This window comes from Symphalangus syndactylus, chromosome 1 (assembly GCF_028878055.3).
Source record: "Symphalangus syndactylus isolate Jambi chromosome 1, NHGRI_mSymSyn1-v2.1_pri, whole genome shotgun sequence".
NCBI classification, from domain to species: Eukaryota; Metazoa; Chordata; class Mammalia; order Primates; family Hylobatidae; genus Symphalangus; species Symphalangus syndactylus.
In genome coordinates, this window is record NC_072423.2 from 66,567,944 (window position 1) to 66,588,672 (window position 20,729).

The 20,729-nt window shown below is 43.5% G+C and overlaps 1 protein-coding gene and 1 pseudogene across 2 annotated transcripts in view; both read right to left on the bottom strand.

Annotated features, from left to right (window-relative positions):
- YES1 (YES proto-oncogene 1, Src family tyrosine kinase) overlaps positions 1-20,729 on the bottom strand; it is a 100,694-nt gene that overhangs the window by 68,031 nt on the left and 11,934 nt on the right. The window lies entirely within an intron of this gene.
- Positions 13,925-14,071, bottom strand: LOC129461771 (uncharacterized; annotated as a pseudogene).

Here is a 20,729-nt window from a genome sequence, read left to right on the forward strand (position 1 = left end):
TGGGAAGTGAGGAGCGCCTCTGCCCGGCCACCCACCGTCTGGGAAGTGAGGAGCGCCTCTGCCCGGCCGCCCCGTCCGGGAAGAAGTGAGGAGCGCCTCTGCCCGGCCGCCCCGTCCGGGAAGAAGTGAGGAGCGCCTCTGCCCGGCCGCCCCGTCCGGGAAGAAGTGAGGAGCGCCTCTGCCCGGGCGCCCCGTCCGGGAAGAAGTGAGGAGTGCCTCTGCCCGGCCGCCCCGTCCGGGAAGAAGTGAGGAGCGCCTCTGCCCGGCCACCCACCGTCTGGGAAGTGAGAAGCGCCTCTGCCCGGCCGCCCCGTCTGGGAAGTGAGGAGCACCTCTGCCCGGCCACCCACCGTCTGGGAAGTGAGGAGCGCCTCTGCCCGGCCACCCACCGTCTGGGAAGTTAGGAGCGCCTCTGCCCGGCCACCCACCGTCTGGGAAGTGAGGAGCGCCTCTGCCCGGCCACCCACCGTCTGGGAAGTTAGGAGCGCCTCTGCCCGGCCACCCACCGTCTGGGAAGTGAGGAGCGCCTCTGCCCGGCCAACCACCGTCTGGGAAGTGAGGAGCGCCTCTGCCCGGCCGCCCCGTCTGGGAAGTGAGGAGCTCCTCTGCCCGGCCGCCCCGTCTGGGAAGTGAGGAGCGCCTCTGCCCGGCCACCCATCGTCTGGGAAGTGAGGAGCGCCTCTGCCCGGCCTCCCATCGTCTGGGAGGTGAGGAGCGCCTCTGCCCGGCCGCCCTGTCCGGGAGGAAGTGAGGAGCGCCTCTGCCCGGCCGCCCCGTCCGGGAAGAAGTGAGGAGCGCCTCTGCCCGGCCGCCCCGTCCGGGAAGAAGTGAGGAGCGCCTCTGCCCGGCCGCCCCGTCCGGGAAGAAGTGAGGAGCGCCTCTGCCCGGCCGCCCCGTCCGGGAAGAAGTGAGGAGCGCCTCTGCCCGGCCGCCCCGTCGGGAAGAAGTGAGGAGCGCCTCTGCCCGGCCGCCCCGTCCGGGAAGAAGTGAGGAGCGCCTCTGCCCGGCCGCCCCGTCTGGGAGGTGAGGAGCGCCTCTGCCCGGCCACCCATCGTCTGGGAGGTGAGGAGCGCCTCTGCCCGGCCACCCATCGTCTGGGAGGTGAGGAGCGCCTCTGTCCGACCACCCATCGTCTGGAAAGTGAGGAGCGCCTCTGCCCAGCTGCCCCATCTGGGAAGTGAGGAGTGCCTCTGCCCAGACACCCATCGTCTGGGAGGTGAGGAGCGCCTCTGCCCGGCCACCCATTGTCTGGGAAGTGAGGAGCGCCTCTGCCCGGCCACCCATCGTCTGGGAAGTGGGGAGCGCCTCTGCCCGACCACCCATCGTCTGGGAAGTGAGGAGCGCCTCTGCCCGGCCACCTATCGTCTGGGAAGAAGTGAGGAGCGTCTCTGCTTGGCCGCCCCATCTGGGAAGTGAGGAGCCCCTCTGCCCGGCCGCCCCGTGTCTGGGTAGAAGTGAGGAGCTCCTCTGCCTGGCCGCTCCGTCTGGGAGGTCTACCACGGAGGCCAAAAGCAATGTGGGGGCTGGACGTGGTGGCTCACGCCTGTGGTCCCGGCACTCTGGGGGGCGAGGCGGGTTGATCACTTCGGGCTAGGAGTTCGAGACCAGTCTGGCCAACTTGGCGAAACATGAAGAATACAACAGACAAACCAACCAACCAACTCAGTGACAACAAAACAGGTCTACCCTGGAGTCATACTCTAATTTTTTCTATTTTCCTCCCTTTCTGATCCTTTATCCCACTTTCTTTTTCTTCCTCTTCCTTCTCCCTCTTCTTTGTCAAATAGAGGATTGAGTTATTATCACTGATCCATATAAAGTCCCTCTCTCATTTATTTTAACTCCCACCCCCATTTCTATTCCCCGACTTCCCATGTGCAACCTTCCTAATATGTTTGATACGCATCTTTTTGTTTGTATGTATTTTTAGAAAATGTTTATTGTTTTTGTATGAAAAAAAAAAAAAAAAAAAAAAAAAAAAAAAAAAAAAGCTCATAGGAACCTAACCCTGTATTCCCTCTAGGAGGAATGGTTCAGTCTTTGATAAGGTAGTGTTCGTAATTTTATAGAACATAACTAGCACAAATAATGAGAACTGACTATATATGAATACTGATAGAAAAGATGGCCAAAATTATGTTTTTTAAAAAATTGTGATACATACTTTTTTTTTTTTTTTTTTTGAGACAGAGTCTCGCTCTGTGGCCCAGTCTGGAGGAGTGCAGTGGCACAATCTCAGCTCACTGCAACCTCCACCTCCCAGGTTCAAGAGATTCTCCTGCCTCAGCCTCCAGAGTAGCTGGGACTACAGGTGCTCACCACCAAGCCTGGCTAATTTTTGTATTTTTAGTAGAGATGGGTTTCACCATATTGACCAGGCTGGTCTTGAACTCCTGACCTCAGGTGGTCCGCCCGCCTCGGCCTCCCAAAATGCTGGGGTACAGGCATGAGCCACCGCGCCCAGCTGATACATACTGTATTTAAAAAAATTTGTTGGGCTGGGTGCAGTGGCTCACACTTGTAATCCCAGCACTTTGGGAAGCCAAGCCAGGTGGATCACTGAAGGTCAGGAGTTTGAGACCAACCTGGCCAATATGGCGAAAGCCCATCTCTACTAAAAATACAAAGATTAGCTCAGCGCGCTGGTGCATGCCTGTAATTCTAGCTACTCCGGAGGCTGAGGCAGAAGAATCACTTTAACCGGGGAGGTGGAGGTTGCAGTGAGCCGAAATCGTGCGTGCCATTGCACTTCAGCCTGGGCAACAGAGTGAGACTGTCTCAAAAAAAAAAAAAAAAAAAAAAAAAAATTCTGTTGAATTATCGATTCTTTTCCCCATCAACATTTAGGACCTGACCCAAATGATAAATACAGATCAAAAATTAATGTTTGAATCCACTTTTTTAATTGAAGAGAGTGGGGATAAAAAAAGACTGATATTAATCCACAGATCAACATATATCGAACTAATTTACTAGTTATCTGCACCTCCTTTTAAGCTGTGAAGACTTGATAATGCTCTGGAGTTCAACAACTGCTCTAGCCTCAAAATGTCCAGATAAGGTATCAACGCTGGGTGACAGGAAAACAGCATGTACATGAGAAAGGCAGGATGCACGCTGACTGTTTCCAGCCATTCCTCATATTTATATTCTGACTCTTCACATCCATTTACATGTTGAATCTTCCAACTATATGAACTTGCCTCCTTTGGCTTTTTGGAGTAAAATAATGAAGTAAAAAATTAATATGGAAATAGCATGAATGGTTTTATTCTAGTTCAATAAAGCTGTTATATTAAAAAGAGACACAAAGTTTTTGATTCAAAAAAGTTGATGTTTCCTTTCTATTTTCATATTACATGGGGAGGCTTTTAGCATGGGCTATAAAATGATCATTTATATTCAGCTTTTCATTCCTTAGGATGACCTAAAAATTAAAGCCAGAACTTCATATTTCTGAAATAGTGCTTACTTCTGGCTACACTATTTCAACCCTAAAATCATTGTTTAAAATATGTACATAGGGCTGGGTGCGGTGGCTCACGCCTGTAATCCCAGCACTTTGGGAGGCCGAGGCGGGCGGATCACGAGGTCAGGAGATCAAGACCATCCTGGCTAACACGGTGAAACCCCGTCTCTACTAAAAATACAAAAAATTAGTTGGGCGAGGTGGTGGGCGCCTGTAGTCCCAGCTACGCGGGAGGCTGAGGCAGGAGAATGGCGTGAACCCAGGGGACGGATCCTGCAGTGAGCCGAGATCGCACCACTGCACTCCAGCCTGGGTGAAAGAGTGAGACTCCTTCTCAAAAAAAAAAAAAAAAAAAAAAAAAAAAAAGTACATAATAACAATGTGTATATATGTTAAAAATTTCAGTTTTATTAAAAAATAAAACCTTTTGATTGTCAAAGTTTAGTATATACAGGTATGGAAGTTTCCACCTAGAAAGTCACTAATATTCTGTGGAAAACTATTTTAGAATGCAACAACATTAAGAATTTTTGTAATCCTGATACTACTTTGTGCTCTTAAAACAGTATTAGGAATAGGTGCAGTGGCTCACGCCTGTAATGCCCGGCACTTTGGGAGGCCAAGGTGGACAGATCACTTGAAGCCAGGAGTTTGAGACCGGCCTGGCCAACTTGGTGAAACCCTGTCTCTACTAAAAATATTTTTTAAAAAATTAGGCCAGACGTGGTGGTGTGCGTCTGCAGTGCCAGCTACTTGGGAGGCTGAGGCAAGAGAATCGCTTGAACCCAGGAGGCAGAGGTTGCAGTGAACCAAGATCTCTCCACTGCACTCCAGCCTGGGTGACAGAGCGAAAGACTGTCTCAAACAAACAAAAACCGTATGAGAAGTATTTGCTTGCTCAGAGCATGTAAAAAAGTTTGTTGAACTGAATTATATAAAGATTTATCATATTATGGCCCCCATTTTATAACATTATTAGCTTTGACAATGGATATTTTAACTTCCATGAAATTACCTATACATGCTTTAGTTGCTTCTGATTGGAAACAATTTTCCACACTGTTGTTTGGCATTCATTGAGTACTGATAACAGAATATATGCTATAAAACCTTAGGAAATGGTACACAATGTATTTTTTCAAAGTTTTAAGTGAGATGACTATATTAAAATATTCATGACCCAATACACTTATGTCAAAGAGAGAACAAAACCCACAATTATAAAAGAACAACTTTGCGAGGCATGGTGACTCACGCATGTAATCCCAATACTTTGGGAGGCTGAGGTGGGAGGATGGCTTGAGCCCAGGAGTTCAAGATCAGCCTGGGCAACATAGGGAGATTCTGTCTCTACAAAAAATTTAAAAATTAGCCAGGTGTGGCCGGGCGCGGTGGCTCACGCTTGTAATCCCAGCACTTTGGGACGCCGAGGCGGGTGGATCACGAGGTCAGGAGATCGAGACCACGGTGAAACCCCGTCTCTACTAAAAATACAAAAAAATTAGCCGGGCGTGGTGGCGGGCGCCTGTAGTCCCAGCTACTCGGAGAGGCTGAGGCAGGAGAATGGCGTGAACCCGGGAGGCGGAGCTTGCAGTGAGCCGAGATTGCGCCACTGCACTCCAGCCTGGGTGACAGAGCGAGACTCCGTCTCAAAAAAAAAAAAATTAGCCAGGTGTGGTAGTACAGGCCTGTAGTCCCAGCTACTTGAGAGGCAAAGGTAGGAGGATCACTTGAGCTCAGGAGGTCAAGGCTGCAATGAATCGTGACTATGCCATGCACTTCAGCCTGGGCAAGAGGGCAAGACTCTGTCTCAAAACAAAAACAAAAACCCCTAAAACAAAAAAAAACAACAAATTTCTACATCAATGAACTACAGCAAAGGTTGTATTCAGAGCAAATTTCAAATACTTACACACCTGTTACTAAAAAGGAACTAACATAAACAAATGAACTGAGGAATTCAGGAGGAAACAAAATTAGGATAATTTACAATCTAAAAAACAAAATGGCCAGGCGCAGTGGCTCAAGCTTGTAATCCCAGCACTTTGGGAGGCTGAGGCAGGCAGATCACCTGAGGTCAGAAGTTTGAGACCAGCCTGATCAACATGGTGAAACCCCGTCTCTATTAAATACAAAAAATTAGCTGGGCATGGTGGCACATGACTGTAATCCCAGCTACTTGGAGGCTGAGGCAGGAGAACTGCTTGAACCAGGGAGGCTGAGGATGCAGTGAGCTGAGATTGTGCCATTGCACCAGCCTGGGCAACAAGAGCAAAACTCCGTCTCATAAAAATAAATAAAATAAAATAAACAAAAGATTTCCAGCCGAGCGCAGTGGCTCATGCCTGTAATCCCAGCACTTTGGGAGACCAAGGTGGGCAGATCACCTGAGGTCAGGAGTTTGAGACGAGCCTGGCTAACACATGGTGAAATCCTGTCTCTACTAAAAATACAAAAATTAGCCAGGCATGGTGGCATGTGCCTGTAACTCCAGCTTCTTGGGAGGCTGAGGCAGGAGAATTGCTTGAACCCGAGAGGCGGAGGTTGCAATGAGCCGAGATGGCGTCACTGAACTCTAGCCTGGGTAACAAGAGCAAAACTCCATCTCGGGGCTGGTGGGGGGCGGGGGTAACCTCCCAAAAGGATTTTTATTTGTAAATCATACTGAGATTTCTGTTTCTAATTCATTACCTTTTCTTTTAATTTCCTCTTATAACAAAAAATCTAGTATAATTTACAAATAAACATCAATGAAACAGATAAATCACTAGATTTCATCATAAACAAGAAACACAAAGGGAGACTACACAGTATTAGGTATGAGAAGGGTACTAGAGCACAGATGATTTGAAAAGAAAGTGATAACTTTGTATAACTCCTGTCAATGAAGTTTTCAGAACTAGATAAAATGGCTAACTAGGCACATAAAAATTAATAAAAATAACTCAGTTAAAAGACAGGAGACCTAAATAAAGCAATAACCATTAAAATAGTTTAAATCTTGTTTTAAAAAACTACCAGAAAAGCACAAATATTATGTATTTCATGGGTATTATAGGATGCTTTCTTGGTTGTAGTATCCTTCCAACAGACATCTGGGATTATCAAAAGAGCTCCTTCCCAACTGTTACCTAGGTTTCTCAGAAATTCTCTGTATTCATTCATTAATTCAAAAAAATATTTTTTGAAAGTCTAGACTGGGTGCAGTGGCTCACACCTATAATCCCAGCATTTTGGAAGGCCAAGGCAGGTGGATCATCTGAGGTCAAGAGTTTGATACCAGCCTGGCCAACATGGTGAAACCCCGTCTCTATTAAAAATACAAAAATTAGCCGGGTGTGGTGGTGCGCGTTTGTAATCCCAGCTTCTCGGGAGGCTGAGGCACGAGAATCGCTTGAGCCCAGGAGGCAGAGGTTGCAGTGAGCCAAGATTGTGCCATTGCACTCCAGCCTGGCCAACAAGAGTGAAACTTGAAGAAAAAAAGAAAAAAAAAAAGAAAGTCTAGAAAGTAGAGATCCAACAGTGAACAAAACAAGGTCCCGGGCATCATGCAGCTTGCATTCTTATTAAGAATAGTAACAGATAACATTATGCAGCTGCTATGTGCTAAATTCTATCCTAAGTACTCTTGTGTATACTAACACATTTAATCCTTACAACCACCCTTTCAGTTAAGGACTATTTTTACTCACCCCTTAAAGATGAGGAAACTAAGGCACACAGAATAGGTAACTAGTCTAAGGTCAAAGATACTCTCAGGCAATTTAGCTCCAGAACAGTACTGTCCAATAGAAATGTAATGTGAACCACAAATACAAACCACATATGCAATTTTAAATTTTCCAGTAGCCACATTTAAAAAGGTCAAACAGAAGGAGATTAATTTTAATATCTTATTTAACCTACTATATCAAAAATGTTATCAACATGCAATTAATATTTAACAGTTGAATTATTCTATATTCTTTTTACCATATTAAAATCTGGTGTGTACTGCACCAGGCGTGGTGGCTCACGCCTGTAATCCCAGCACTTTGGGAGGCTGAGGAAGGTGGATCACTTGAGGTCAGGAGTTTGAGAATAGCCTGGCCAACATGGTGAAACCCCGCCTCTACTAAAAATACAAAAATCAGCTGGGGGTGTTGGCGCGCACCTGTGAGCCCAGCTACTCGAAATCGGGTGTGTATTTTACACTTAGAGTACATCTCAATTTGGACTAGCCACATTTCAAGTGCTCATCTATTATACTGGAGAGGGTTCATAACCACTGTTCTATGCTTTTCCACTAAAAAAATATACCGTATTCTCAGGATGTAAGAATGGTTTAGTTTTAGGGTCTATTAATAATATTAATTCACCATATTAAAAAATAAGGAAGTTTAGCCAAGTGTGGTGGCATGTGCCTGTAATCTCAGCTACTCCAGAGGCTGAGGCAGGAGAATTGTTTCAACCCGGGAGGCAGAGGATGCAGTGAGCTGAGATTGTGCCACTGTACTCCAGCCCGGAGGACACAGTGAGACTTCATCTCGAAAAACAAACAAACAAATAAATTAAGAAGCCATATTGACCATTTTGGGTTTGGGTTAAAAAATATAAAATAAAAAATAAAGAAGTCAGGTGCAGTTGCACACATCTGTAGTCCCAGCTACTCTGGAGGCTGAGGCAGGAGGCCAGGAATCAAGGCTGTAGTGTGCCATAATCACACCTGTGAATAGTACTATACTCCAGCCTCAGAAACACAGTGAGACTCCATCTCTCTCTCTCTCTGTGTATGTATGTATGTACGTGTGTATGTGTGTATATATATATATATATATATATATATACACATGAAGGAGGAGCAGCAGCAGCAGCAGCCATGTGCAGTGGCTCATACTTGTAATCCCAGCACTTTTCAAGCCTGAGAAGGGAGGATTGCTTGAGGCCAGGAGTTCAAGATCAGCCTGGGCAACATAGAGAGACCTTGTCTCTATTTTTTTAAAAAATTTAAAAAAGAAAGAAAAAGAAGAAAAGTTATTTATCTCAATAAAAGCCAAGGGGGGAAAAAAAACTTAAATCAACACCCACCCCTACTTTTTAATAACTCTCATGAACTAAAAATAGAGGAATCCTTCCATGATATTATATATCTATAAAGTTCAAGTCAACTCTGGCATCACAGCTTAATGGCAAACAATAGAAAGAGTCTTAAGGTTCATTATAATTATTATTGGTTTTTTTTTTTTTTTTAGACAGAGTCTCACTGTGTCACCAGGCTGGAGTACAGTGGTGCGATCTGGGCTCACTTCAACCTCCACCTCCCAGGTTCAAGCGATACTCCTGCCTCAGCCTCCCGAGTAGCTGGGACTACAGGCGTGTGCCACCACGCTCGGCTGATTTTTTGTATTTTTAGTAGAGACAGGGTTTCACCATGTTGGCCAGAATGGTCTCAAACTCCAGACCTCGTGATCCACCTGCCTCGTCCTCCCAAAGTGCTGTGATTACAGGCGTGAGCCACCGCACCCGGCCATTATAATTATTACCTGAAATGAGGTTTCACTCTGTCACCCAGGCTACAGTGCAGTGGCATGATCATCGCTCACTACAGCCTCGAACTCCTGGTCTTAAGCAATCCTCCCATCTCAGCCTCCTGAGTAGCTAGGGCTACAGGCATCTGCCACCACACACAACTAATTTTTTAATTTTTTGCAGAGATGGGGTCTCACTAAATTGCTCAGGCTGGTCTCAAACTCCTGGGCTCAAGTGATCTTCCCACCTCAGTCTCTCAAAGCACTGGGATTACAGGTGTGAGCCACTGTGCCTGAACTGCATGATCCCTTACACAAAAAAAGTAAAAGAATTAACTGAAAAGCTATCAGACACAGATTTCTATACAGCAGCTACAAAAATATATTGAGAAATAAGTAGTTTTGTAATATACCAAAAATAGTTACAAAGTAGTACTCAACAAATGATAGGGATCTATCAAAAGTACATAGGAGCTAGTTTGAAGAGGCTCTTACTGACCAAATATAGAATTTGAGCATCAAGAAAAAAAATGGTGACACTAACAGATTACAACTAGTTGACTAAGATAGTCCATAAGTCACTCTGATAAATAAATAAGGACAGGAAGGTTCTCTCTTACAGAATCCCAACTACTAAACTTGGAGTAAGAGAGCTACACATTCAGCACATGTATCCCAGAACAACTCTTACTGCAATAATTAATTCAGCCAAGGAATCATCAATGGAAGCAAAAACTATTTCCTTATCTGTAATTTATTCAAAAGAGAAAAATGCTCATTTTATGGTGAAGAAACCTGACAGACATCACTTAACTAAGTAATCAAAGTTAATACTGCCAATAGTAGGATAGACTAACAGTTTGCCTCCTGATGTCCTGTACTCTGAAGAACATAATAGCCTTTAAGTGGTACTCCTGCCTCAAATTCATAATCTAAATCAAATCATGAGGAAACATCAAACAAAAACTCATCGATGTACACTATACAAAACCATCAATGGTTTAAAAAATATCAACGTCATGAAAGATAAAGCCTGAAGAACTGTTCAGATTAAAGGAGACTAGAGAAACACAACAATTAAATGCAATATGTATTTCTAGATTGGATTTTGGATTTTTGTTATAAAGAATATTATTAGGACAATTGGAAAAATGTATGCACTACTGTATTACTTTCCTTGCCACATTTCCTTTATTGTTCCCTCCTAGGGCTGCTGTAGAAAAAAATGTCTTAAAACAACAAATTTATTATATCATAGTTCTGGAGGCAGGATGTCCAAAATTCAAGTGTCAGCAGGGCTATGCTCCCCCTGACACTCTGGATACCATTCTTCCTTGCCTCCTCCTAGCTTCTGATGGTAGCTGGCAATCCTTCGTGCTCCTGGCTTACAGGTGCATCCCACCAATTTCTGCCTCTGTTGTCACAAGGCATTCTCTCTGGGTGTCTGTCTTCACATGTGGGTTTTTGGTTTTTGTTTTGTTTTGTTTCTGAGACGGAGTCTCGCTCTGTCGCCCAGGCTGGAGAGCAGTGGTGCAATCTTGGCTCACTGCAACCTTGCCTCCTGGGTTCAAGCAATTCTCCTGCCTCAGCCTCCCAAGTTGATCCAACTATAGGCGCGTGCCACCACGCCTGGCTAATTTTTGTATTTTTAGTATAGACAAGGTTTCACCTATTAGCCAGGATGGTCTCAATCTACTGATCTCGTGATCCGTCTGCCTTGGCCTCCCAAAGGATGCTATTTCCAAATAAGGCCACATTCACAGGTACTGAAGGTTAGGACCCTTTTGGGGAACATAACTGAATCCACAACTGGAAATTAGGTAACTGTATTATGCTGATGTTGAACTTGTTGACTTCAGTAACTGTACTGTAGTTGTATAAGAAAACGTCCTTGTTTTAGGAAATACATACTGAAATATTTAAGGGTACTGAGACATGCCATCTGCAATTAACTTTCAAATGGTGGTGGTGGGGACACACATACACACATACCCAAGGAGGGAACCATAAAGGAAATGTGACAAAATGTTAACAACTGGTAAATCTGGGTGGAGGGTATCCAGTGCTTTGTGCTACTCTTGCAACTTTTCTGTAACTTTGAAATTATTTCCAAATAAACTTGCAGCATTATTTACAACAGCAAAGACTTGGAACCAACCCATATCCCCATCAATGATAGACTGGATAAAGAAAATGTGGCACCTATACACCATGGAATACTATGCAGCCATAAAAAAGAATGAGCTCATGTCTTTTGCGAGGACATGGATGAAGCTGGAAATCATCATCCTCGGCAAACTAACACAGGAACATAAAACCAAACACCGTATGTTCTCACTCATAAGTGGGAGCTGAACAATGAGAACACATGGACACAGGGAGGGGAACATCACACACTGGGGCCTGTTAGGGGATGGGAGAAAGGGGAGGGAGAGCATTAGGACAAATACCTAATGCATGCGGGGCTTAAAACCTAGATGACAGGTTGATAGGTGAAGCAAAACACCATGGCACACGTATACCCATGTAACAAACCTGCACGTTCAGCACATGTATCCCAGAACTTAAACACACACACGTACACACACACACACACACACACACACACACAAATAAGACCTATGAGTAAGTAAAACAAAAGTTCGGAGTCTATATAAGAAAATAAAACTGGGATATAAAAGACAATCTCAAAAAACAAACATCACTTATTTTTAGAAGGTACATTACAAAGATGCCCATCCTTCCTACATAAATCTAAGTAACATTATTCAAAATCACAATGAAATTCACATGAAAAAGTAAATGCATATGAATAGCTGAGAAAGTTTTGAAAAGGAAAACAGGAAATTTGTCCTTCTAGGAATCACAACCTCATGGTTAAGGGTATAGGCTCTGTTAGGTTATAGTCATAGCTTGTAATTTGAGTAAATTTAACCTCTTAAAAATAAAGGTATCAAGAATACTTAACTCTTGGCGGTTCTGTGAGAAATGAGTTAGCTAAATATGTTAAAGTATTTATCACAGGGACTGTCACAAAGTCAATTATCAATACACATTAGTTGCTGTTATCATGGTTATAATCAGCAGCATCAAGCTATGTGATATTGGCATAGAAACAAACAATTAGGCCGGGTGCAGTGGCTCACACTGGTAATCTCAGCACTTTGGGAGACGGAAGCGGGCAGATCACAAGGTCAGGAGCTCAAGAGCAGCCTGCCCAACACAGTGAAACCCATCTCTACTAAAAATACAAAAATTAGCCGGGCGCGGTGGCGGGCGTCTGTAGTCTCAGTTACTCAGGAGGCTGAGGCAGGAGAATCGCTTGAACCCGGGAGGCAGAGGTTGCAGTGAGCCAAGATGGCATCACTGCACTGGCCTGGGTGACAGAACGAGACTCTGTCTCAAAAAATAAATAAATAAAATAAACAATTAAATCCCTCAAAAAGAAAGAGCCCAGAAACAGGCCCAAGAGTAAAAAGAATTTGTAAATACTAAAAGGTGGCATTTTGAACCAGTGTGAAGATAGATTTAATAACTAGCAGTAGTGAGGTATATCATCTGAGGAAAAAAAAATTACCTCACAACATACATAAAATCCAGAGTATAGAGCTAAATGACTTGCAAGACAAAACAAAATGAAAACCTGTAAGTAGAATTTTTAACATCGTCTTCAAGTGGAGAAAATATTCTTGAAACATAAAATCCAAAAGTTACAGAAGGAACATTACGCACAGACATGGAAAAGTCTTTGCAACAGAAAGACAAAGAAAGAATTAATATCTATAATGTATTGAAGAGTCCCTAAAAATCTATAAGAAAAAGACAAATAACCCAATAGTAAAACTGGCAAAGATTATGAGCAAGCAGTTCACCACAAGGAGAGATGCATAGTAGCCGTCAATTGAAAAAGCAAATTAAAATAATTTTAAGATATCTTTATTCATATATATAACAAAAATAAAACAATGTTCTATCAATCCCCCTAAAAAAAACTGGGAAAATACAGAAAGAGCTTTAAACCTGCTAACATCCCTCGCTCTGTTTATCACCAAAAGAAAAAACAACACCTATCATGCCATTAGAACACTTTATTATGGAAAGAGGAAAAACAAAACCAAAACCAAAACACAGGTAGAAAAGCAATCACTGAACCTTACTGTTAGAAGGAAACTAAGCTTATCAGGTCTGACCACTCACCAACACAAGAAAGTAACACTGACAATGACCTATATGCAGCATTTACTCAAACTCGAGACAAGATAGTTCAATAAAGCACTTCTAAACAACTGTTAAAAATTACTTCTTTATAATCTTCAAATTGCTTAAAAATGATAAACATCTGTTTAACAAACTTTTTAAAAATTTTTTCAGGAGGCCGGGCATGGTGGCTCACGCTTGTAATCCCAGCACTTTGGGAGGCCGAGGCGGGCGGATCACGAGGTCAGGAGATCGAGACCATGGTGAAACCCCGTCTCTACTAAAGATACAAAAAATTAGCCGGGCGTGGTGGTGGGCGCCTGTAGTCCCAGCTACTCAGGAGGCTGAGGCAGGAGAATGGCGTGAACCCGGGAGGCGGAGCTTGCAGTGAGCCAAGATCGCGCCACCGCACTTCAGCCTGGGTGACAGAGCGAGACTCCGTCTCAAAAAAAAAAAAAAAAAAAAAAAAAAATTTTTCAGGAATCAAAGGCAACTTTCAGTGTCCGCATTTATTAACATTCACCTTTCAAGGCATCATCTAATCATTCTTCTAAGATATCTACCTGTCTCCATGATTTCTCTCTTACTGGTAGGGCCCTGGAAGTATCAGAAATATCTTTCAGAACCTTGATATATAATTCTTCTAGACCTAGAGACATGAAATCATGTAAAGCCACATGCCTCTATTTTATTATTTATTTGTTTTTAATATTATAAACTTCACACTATGGTATCTTATGACAAAAAATGACAGGGGAAAGCACAAACACAGTCCCTCACTACTACAAATTCTGCATTTGGGGAAATCACAGGGGTCAGCACAACCAAAGTGCAATGGATGAGCCTCACTCTGGGAACCACCTTCATGATCATGGTATCTCCCCAGCCAGATAAGTGTATTGTCTATTTTCTTTTTGTTTGTTCTAGTTTTTCTAATTTATTTATTTATTTTTTTTATTAATTTTTTTTGCACACAAAAACAATAAACATTTTCTAAAAATACATACAAACAAAAAGATGCGTATCAAACATATTAGGAAGGTTGCACATGGGAAGACGGGGAATAGAAATGGGGAGTGGGAATCAAAATAAATGAGAGAGGGACTTTATATGGATCAGCGATAATAACTCAATCCTCTATTTGACGAAGGAGGAGAAGGAAGAGTAAGAAAAAGAAAGTGGGATAAAGGATCAGAAAGGGAGGAAAATAGAAAAAATTAGAGTATGACTCCAGGATAGACCTGTTTTGTTGTCACTGAGTTGGTTGGTTGGTTTGTCTGTTGTATTTTTCATATGTTTCGCCATGTTGGCCAGACTGGTCTCGAACTCCTAGCCCAAAGTGATCAACCCGCCTCGGCCCCCCAGAGTGCCGGGACCACAGGCGTGAGCCACCACGTCCAGCCCCCAGATTGCTTCTGGCCTCCATGGTATACCTCCCAGACGGGGCGGTCGGGCAGAGGCGCTCCCCACATCCCAGACGGGGCGGCCGGGCAGAGGCGCTCCTCACTTCCCAGACCGGGCGGCCAGGCAGAGACGCTCCTCACTTCTTCCCAGATGGGGCGGCCAGGCAGAGGTGCTCCTCATTTCTTCCCAGACGGGGCGGCCGGGCACAGGCGCTCCTCACTTCCCAGACGGGGCGACCGGGTAGACGCGTTGCTCATTTCTTCCCGGACGGGGCGGCCGGGCAGAGACGCTCCTCAGTTCTTCCCAGACACCCCGGCCGGGCAGAGGCGCTAGTTTTTCTCATTTAAAGAGCAACTTCTTGTTACAGAAATGAGAAGATAAAAAGGAGATATACTGTGTGTTCTGTGTCACCTATTATTTCAAGTTTCCTGAACTGTAGATTCCTGACTTCTTACTCTAGCTATAAATTTATCTCTAAGAATCATCAATATTGTTTTTTCTTTTCTGAAACATCGGTCATTGTAAAAATCCTATTCATCCTCTGACAACATCCTAAGAGCTTCACAACCCTCTTTCCTACTTGACATTTGTTATGAGTTTCTCCTTCTGACTTACAGTATATGCATTAAAACAAAAACAAAACAAAAACTAAGACCCAGTTGGAGTGATTGATGGGGTGGGGTGGGGGAAAAGCGGAGATGGTGAGAAGATGCGTGGGGGAGCCGCTTTAGCTCCACCCTAATTTCTACCTGCTACTACCCCCATGGAATTCTTTGATATGGCTAATTAGTATCTGTTCCCAATCACTAAAAGTGCTATGTAAATGGACATATAATATTTTTCTACTCTGACCCCCTCCCTCCACCAGTGTGCTTTCCTAACCTTTCATATAAGAAGTTTGGGGCATTTCAAGACTTTGCACTCCTTCGGGGGGTACACTGTCCATTAGAATTTTAAGCCTCACTCTTACGGGTTTTCCAATGTTTCCTAAAGTCTAGTGCACACATCTTAAAATCCAGAACTATTTTTCCTGCTACTTTTAATATAAACCCAAGATGACATGACTCCTGTCGTCAAAGGTTCTTTCTAGAATTTACACATCACTTGCTTTTTTATTGATTCTAATTAAGTTCAAAACAGCAAATATCTTTATAGCTTACCACCTCAAATATAAAATTAGTCAGATGCTCTGCTTTAAGAAACACATTTCCAGAAGCTGTTGGACTAACCAGTGTGCTTTATACCAATACTGTAACCTGAATTAAGATACCATCGATGCCCATACCTTTCAAATATTCTAACCACATTTGTACAACCAAGTGGTATTTTCCATACAGATGTCTAATTTGTGTAACTACCATACTTTTCATCCCCACTACCATACTTTTCATCCCCTTCTGTGACAGAGATAATTACCTGTTCTCCCAAAATTCATTCTCCCCTTCTATGGTATGCAGCCCTCACTGGGAGGTGGCCGACGTGCTAGGAACTACTTTTTCCAGCTCTCTTTACACTCAGATAAATCCATATGACTTGCTTATATCAATGTAATATAAGAGGAACTAATGTGTGCCAGAGTTTTTAAGAAGTATGGTTGTGAGGCTGGGCACGGTGGCTCACGCCTGTAATCCCAGCACTCTGGGAGGCTTAGGTGGGTGCATCACTTGAGGTCAGGAGTTTGATACCAGCCTGACCAATATGGTGAAATCCCATCTCTACTAAAGATACAAAAAGTAGCCAGGCAAGGTGGTGCATGCCTGTAATCTGAGTAACTCAGGAGGCTGAGGCAGGAGAATCGCTTGAACCTGGGAGGTAGAGGTAGCAGCGAGCTGAGATCACGCCACTGCACTCCAGCCTGGGCAACAGAGCAAGACCCCATTTCATAATATTTTTAATTTAAAAATAAAAAATACAAATACAGAAATTAGCTGGGCATGGTGGTATACACCTGTAATCTCAGCTACTTGGGAGGCTGAGGTGGGAGGATCACTTGAACCCAGGAGGCAGAGGTTGCAGTGAGCAGAGATCGTGCCACTGCCCTCCAGCCTGGGCTAACGAACGAGACTCTGTCTCAAAACAAACAAACAAACAAAAACAAAAAACAAAAAAAAAAAAGAAGTATGATTGCTGGACATATATTTATGGAATATGATATACAGAAACAGAACTCCTATATTGTAAGTGGGTGAATATGCTTAGGTTAAATACTGCTCTTTAACATTTACAAGCTATTAAACTGAATCAAATCTTAGTTTCTCCATCAGACTCAAGTAGAATGCTTATTTGAAATTCATCCTGAGCATTAATGATACTAGTTTAGCACAAGTCTGCCACTTCAAAGAGTCTTGAACAAAAAACATTTGTGGTTACTGCATGGGCTTTTAGTGAAGAACTACTTGTTACTTCTTTCTCTCATGCCCATGGATCGGCAGACAATGCCAGCTGACTGCTGCGTGTTCCTACAATAAAAAATATTTAATAAATGTCTCTGTGTCATTGTTCTATGTGCTTGGAACAACTTTAGTAACCAAAACTAAGATCCCTACCCTCACGGAGCTTACATTCCAGTGGCAGCCATTCCAGTCATTTGGAGTTGGTACAACAGCAGTTTGAAGCCTATTTGCCAACCTTTATGTAAAGACTTAATAAACATGGGCAATAATAAACCGTTAAGAGTTAACATGTGAAGGAGTTGTACTGTAGATACTGTGGGATAATAATGCTACAAAAATTAAGCTAGTATTCCCTCTAGAAAACAATGTTCCAGCTTATTAGGGAGGACAAAGGGTACATTCTTAGATACAATTGGAGAAATAAAAGGAAGCCAAAGAAGAAAAGGCTACTAAGATGGTGAAGAAAATTATTGTTAATGTAAGAACTTGGCACAGTGGCAAAGGAGTAGCAAATAAAATTTCCATTGGTAGTTTTTGATGAGACTCTTCTTCCAGACAGTGATGATTATATAACAGTAATAGTTACAAGGCTGGAGGTGGTGGCTCATGCCTATAATCTCAGCACTCTGGGAGGCCAAGGTTGGGGAGGATCATGCTCAGGAGTTTGAGACCAGCCTGGGCAACACAGGAAGGCCCCATCTCTGGAAAAAATAAAAACAAAGGCTGGGTGTGGTGGCTCACGACTGTAATCCCAGCACTTTGGGAGGCCAAGGCAGGAGGATCAGGAGGTCAGGAGATCGAGACCATCCTGGCCAACATGGTGAAACCCCGTCTCTACTAAAAATATAAAAATTAGCTGGGCATGGTGGCCTGTGCCTGTAATCCCAGCTACTCAGGAGGCTGAGGCAGGAGAATCGCTTGAACCAGGGAGTTGGAGGTTGCAGTGAGCTGAGATCACGCCACAGCACTCCAGCCTGGGCGACAGAGAGAGACTCTATCTCAAAAAAATATAAAAATAAAAAATAAAAAGAAAATAAAATTAGCCAGGCATAGTGGTGCACACCTGTGGTCGCAGCTACTGGGGAGGCTGAGGTGACAGGATCGCTTGAGCCCAGGAAGAAGAGGCTGCAGTGAATGGTGATTGTGCAAATGGAGTCCAGCCTGGGAGACACAGTGACACCCTGTCTCAAAAAAATGATTTATGGTTACAAACTAGTATAGAAGTCTATAAGAATGAGGAACAAGCCAGTATGGAAGAATCCTCACTTCCCTAGAAGTATAGCCTTGAATGGCTGATGAGTCTGTACCAAGATGTAGGAAACTGCTATTCTATTGACAGGGCAAATTAGAAAATGGCTTTCTGCAACACGTCTGAAATGTTAACTGAACCATCAGGCAATAAAGACCTTCCATCTATTTCTACTAACTCACCTAGAAATAAATGATATAATTAGTAGAAATAAAGGCAATATTGTACAGTAGCAATTTGATCCAGCTTTTGAGGCAGAAGACAGATCTGAGTACAAACTACATATATATGTACAGAGAGTGTGTATGTGTATATACAGAGAGAATATATAGACTTCACAAACCCAAACCTATAAAAGGGCAACACTTGAAACAGTTTAGTGTAATAACTCATCTTTTGCACGTTTCTTTATTCTTCTGATGAATTAAGTTTAGGAAAGAAACTTGATTGGGAAAACATGCTCTGTTAATCTGGCTGAATGAACACCTTATTTTATAAAAAGATGAAGAATGTTTTGGACTTAGTATATCATTTTCCATTACAAACCCCAACTTACAAAAAGACAGCATTTGCTACAGTTGTTAGTGTAATAACACATCTTTTTCAGTTAATGAATATATTTAATATCTGACCTTAATTAACAATTGATATCTATTATAAAACATGCAGTACAAAGCTACTTCCATTAAAAAGAAAAGTGTAGGGTGGGTGTAGTGGCTCAAGCCTGTAGTCTCAGCTGCTCAGGAGGATTACTTGAGCCAAGGAGCTCGAGGCTGTAATGAGCTATGATCATGCCACTGCACTCCAGCCTGGGCAAACGCGGCAAGACCATATCTCTTAAAAATGAAAGAAAATAAAATAATTAAAAAGTATTGCCAGGCGTGGTGGTTCATGCCTGTAATCCCAGCACTTTGGGAGGCCGAGGCAGGTGGATCACCTGAGGTCGGGAGTTCGAGACCAGCCTGACTACTCACGCTTGTAATCCCAGCACTTTGGGAGGCCGAGGCGGGCGGATCACGAGGTCAGGAGATCGAGACCACGGTGAAACCCCGTCTCTACTAAAAATACAAAAAGCTAGCCGGGCGTGGTGGCGGGCGCCTGTAGTCCCAGCTACTCGGAGAGGCTGAGGCAGGAGAATGGCGTGAACCCGGGAGGCGGAGCTTGCAGTGAGCCAAGATTGCGCCACTGCACTCCAGCCTGGGCGACAGAGCGAGACTCCGTCTCAAAAAAAAAAAAACAAAAGAAATACAAAAAATTAGCCAGGCATGGTGGCGCATGCCTGCAATCCCAGCTACTTAGGAGGCTGAGGCAGAAGAATAGCTTGAACCTGGGAGGCAGAGGTTGCAGTGAGCGGAGATCGCACCATTGCACCCCAGCCTGGGCAACAAGAGTGAAACTCCATCTCAAAAAAAAAAAAAAAGTATTAATTGAACATTCTCTGCCAGCAATTCAAATGCACTATTTAATGAAGAAGAAAAAAGACAAGAATCTCCCTTTCCATCATTGCTCCTCATTCCTAAGAAAGTTATAGCATATGGAACAGGATTGTAGTCAGCCCTAGATTTAAATCCCAGTTCTGCCAGTTGTGTGACCTTAACAAATTATATATACTTTCTGATCCTCAGTTTCTTTATCTGTAATAAATACCTACCTCAAGGGGCCCAGCATAGCGGCTCACACCTGTAATCCTAGCACTTTGGGAGGTTGAGGCAAGTGGATCACTTGAGCCCAGGAGTTCGAGACAGCCTGGGCAACAAGGTGAAACCCTGTCTCTATTTTAAAAAAAAATAAAAATAAAAAACAGGCCGGGCATGGTGGCTCACACCTGTAATCCCAGCACTTTGGGAGGCCGAGGCGGGAGGATCCCTTGAGCCTAGGGGGTTTAAGTCCAGTCTGAGCAACATAGTGAAACATTTTAAATTTTAAAAATTAAAAAAAAAATTAGCTGGGCATGGTGGCTCACAACTGTGGTCCCAGCAGCTACTCAGAGACCAAGGTGGGAGGATCACTTGAGCCTGGGAGGCAGAAGTTGCAGTGAGCCAAGGTTTTGCCACTGCATCCAGCCTGGGTGTCAGAGTGACACTCCATCTCAAAAACAAAAAATAAATACCCATCTCATTCCTAATTTCTCTGTTTATTTTGGAAACATATTTCAAAGATTCAAATCAAATGTGATAATGCATAAAGTGTGGCATAGCACCTATCACAGGAGAGGCTTTCTTCTTTCCCTACCCAATGCCAAAGCGAGGTGAATGGGTGGGAAATAAAAAAGGACAGAGAAGGTAAAGTTACAAACTCCATATTATAACACTCCTTATTTTCCCAAACCCTTTTCTACTATTTTTGTTTAATACTCCCAATCTTTTGAAGCTTTTCTATACCTCATACTGTCCCATAGGGTTAGAGTATGAGGCAGGTTTCACTGCGCCTAGCAAGCAGGTGGGGAAACCTAGGGAAGTTTCTGTACTTAAATTAAGCTTAATAGCAATGCCTTATTGGGAGAATCTCAG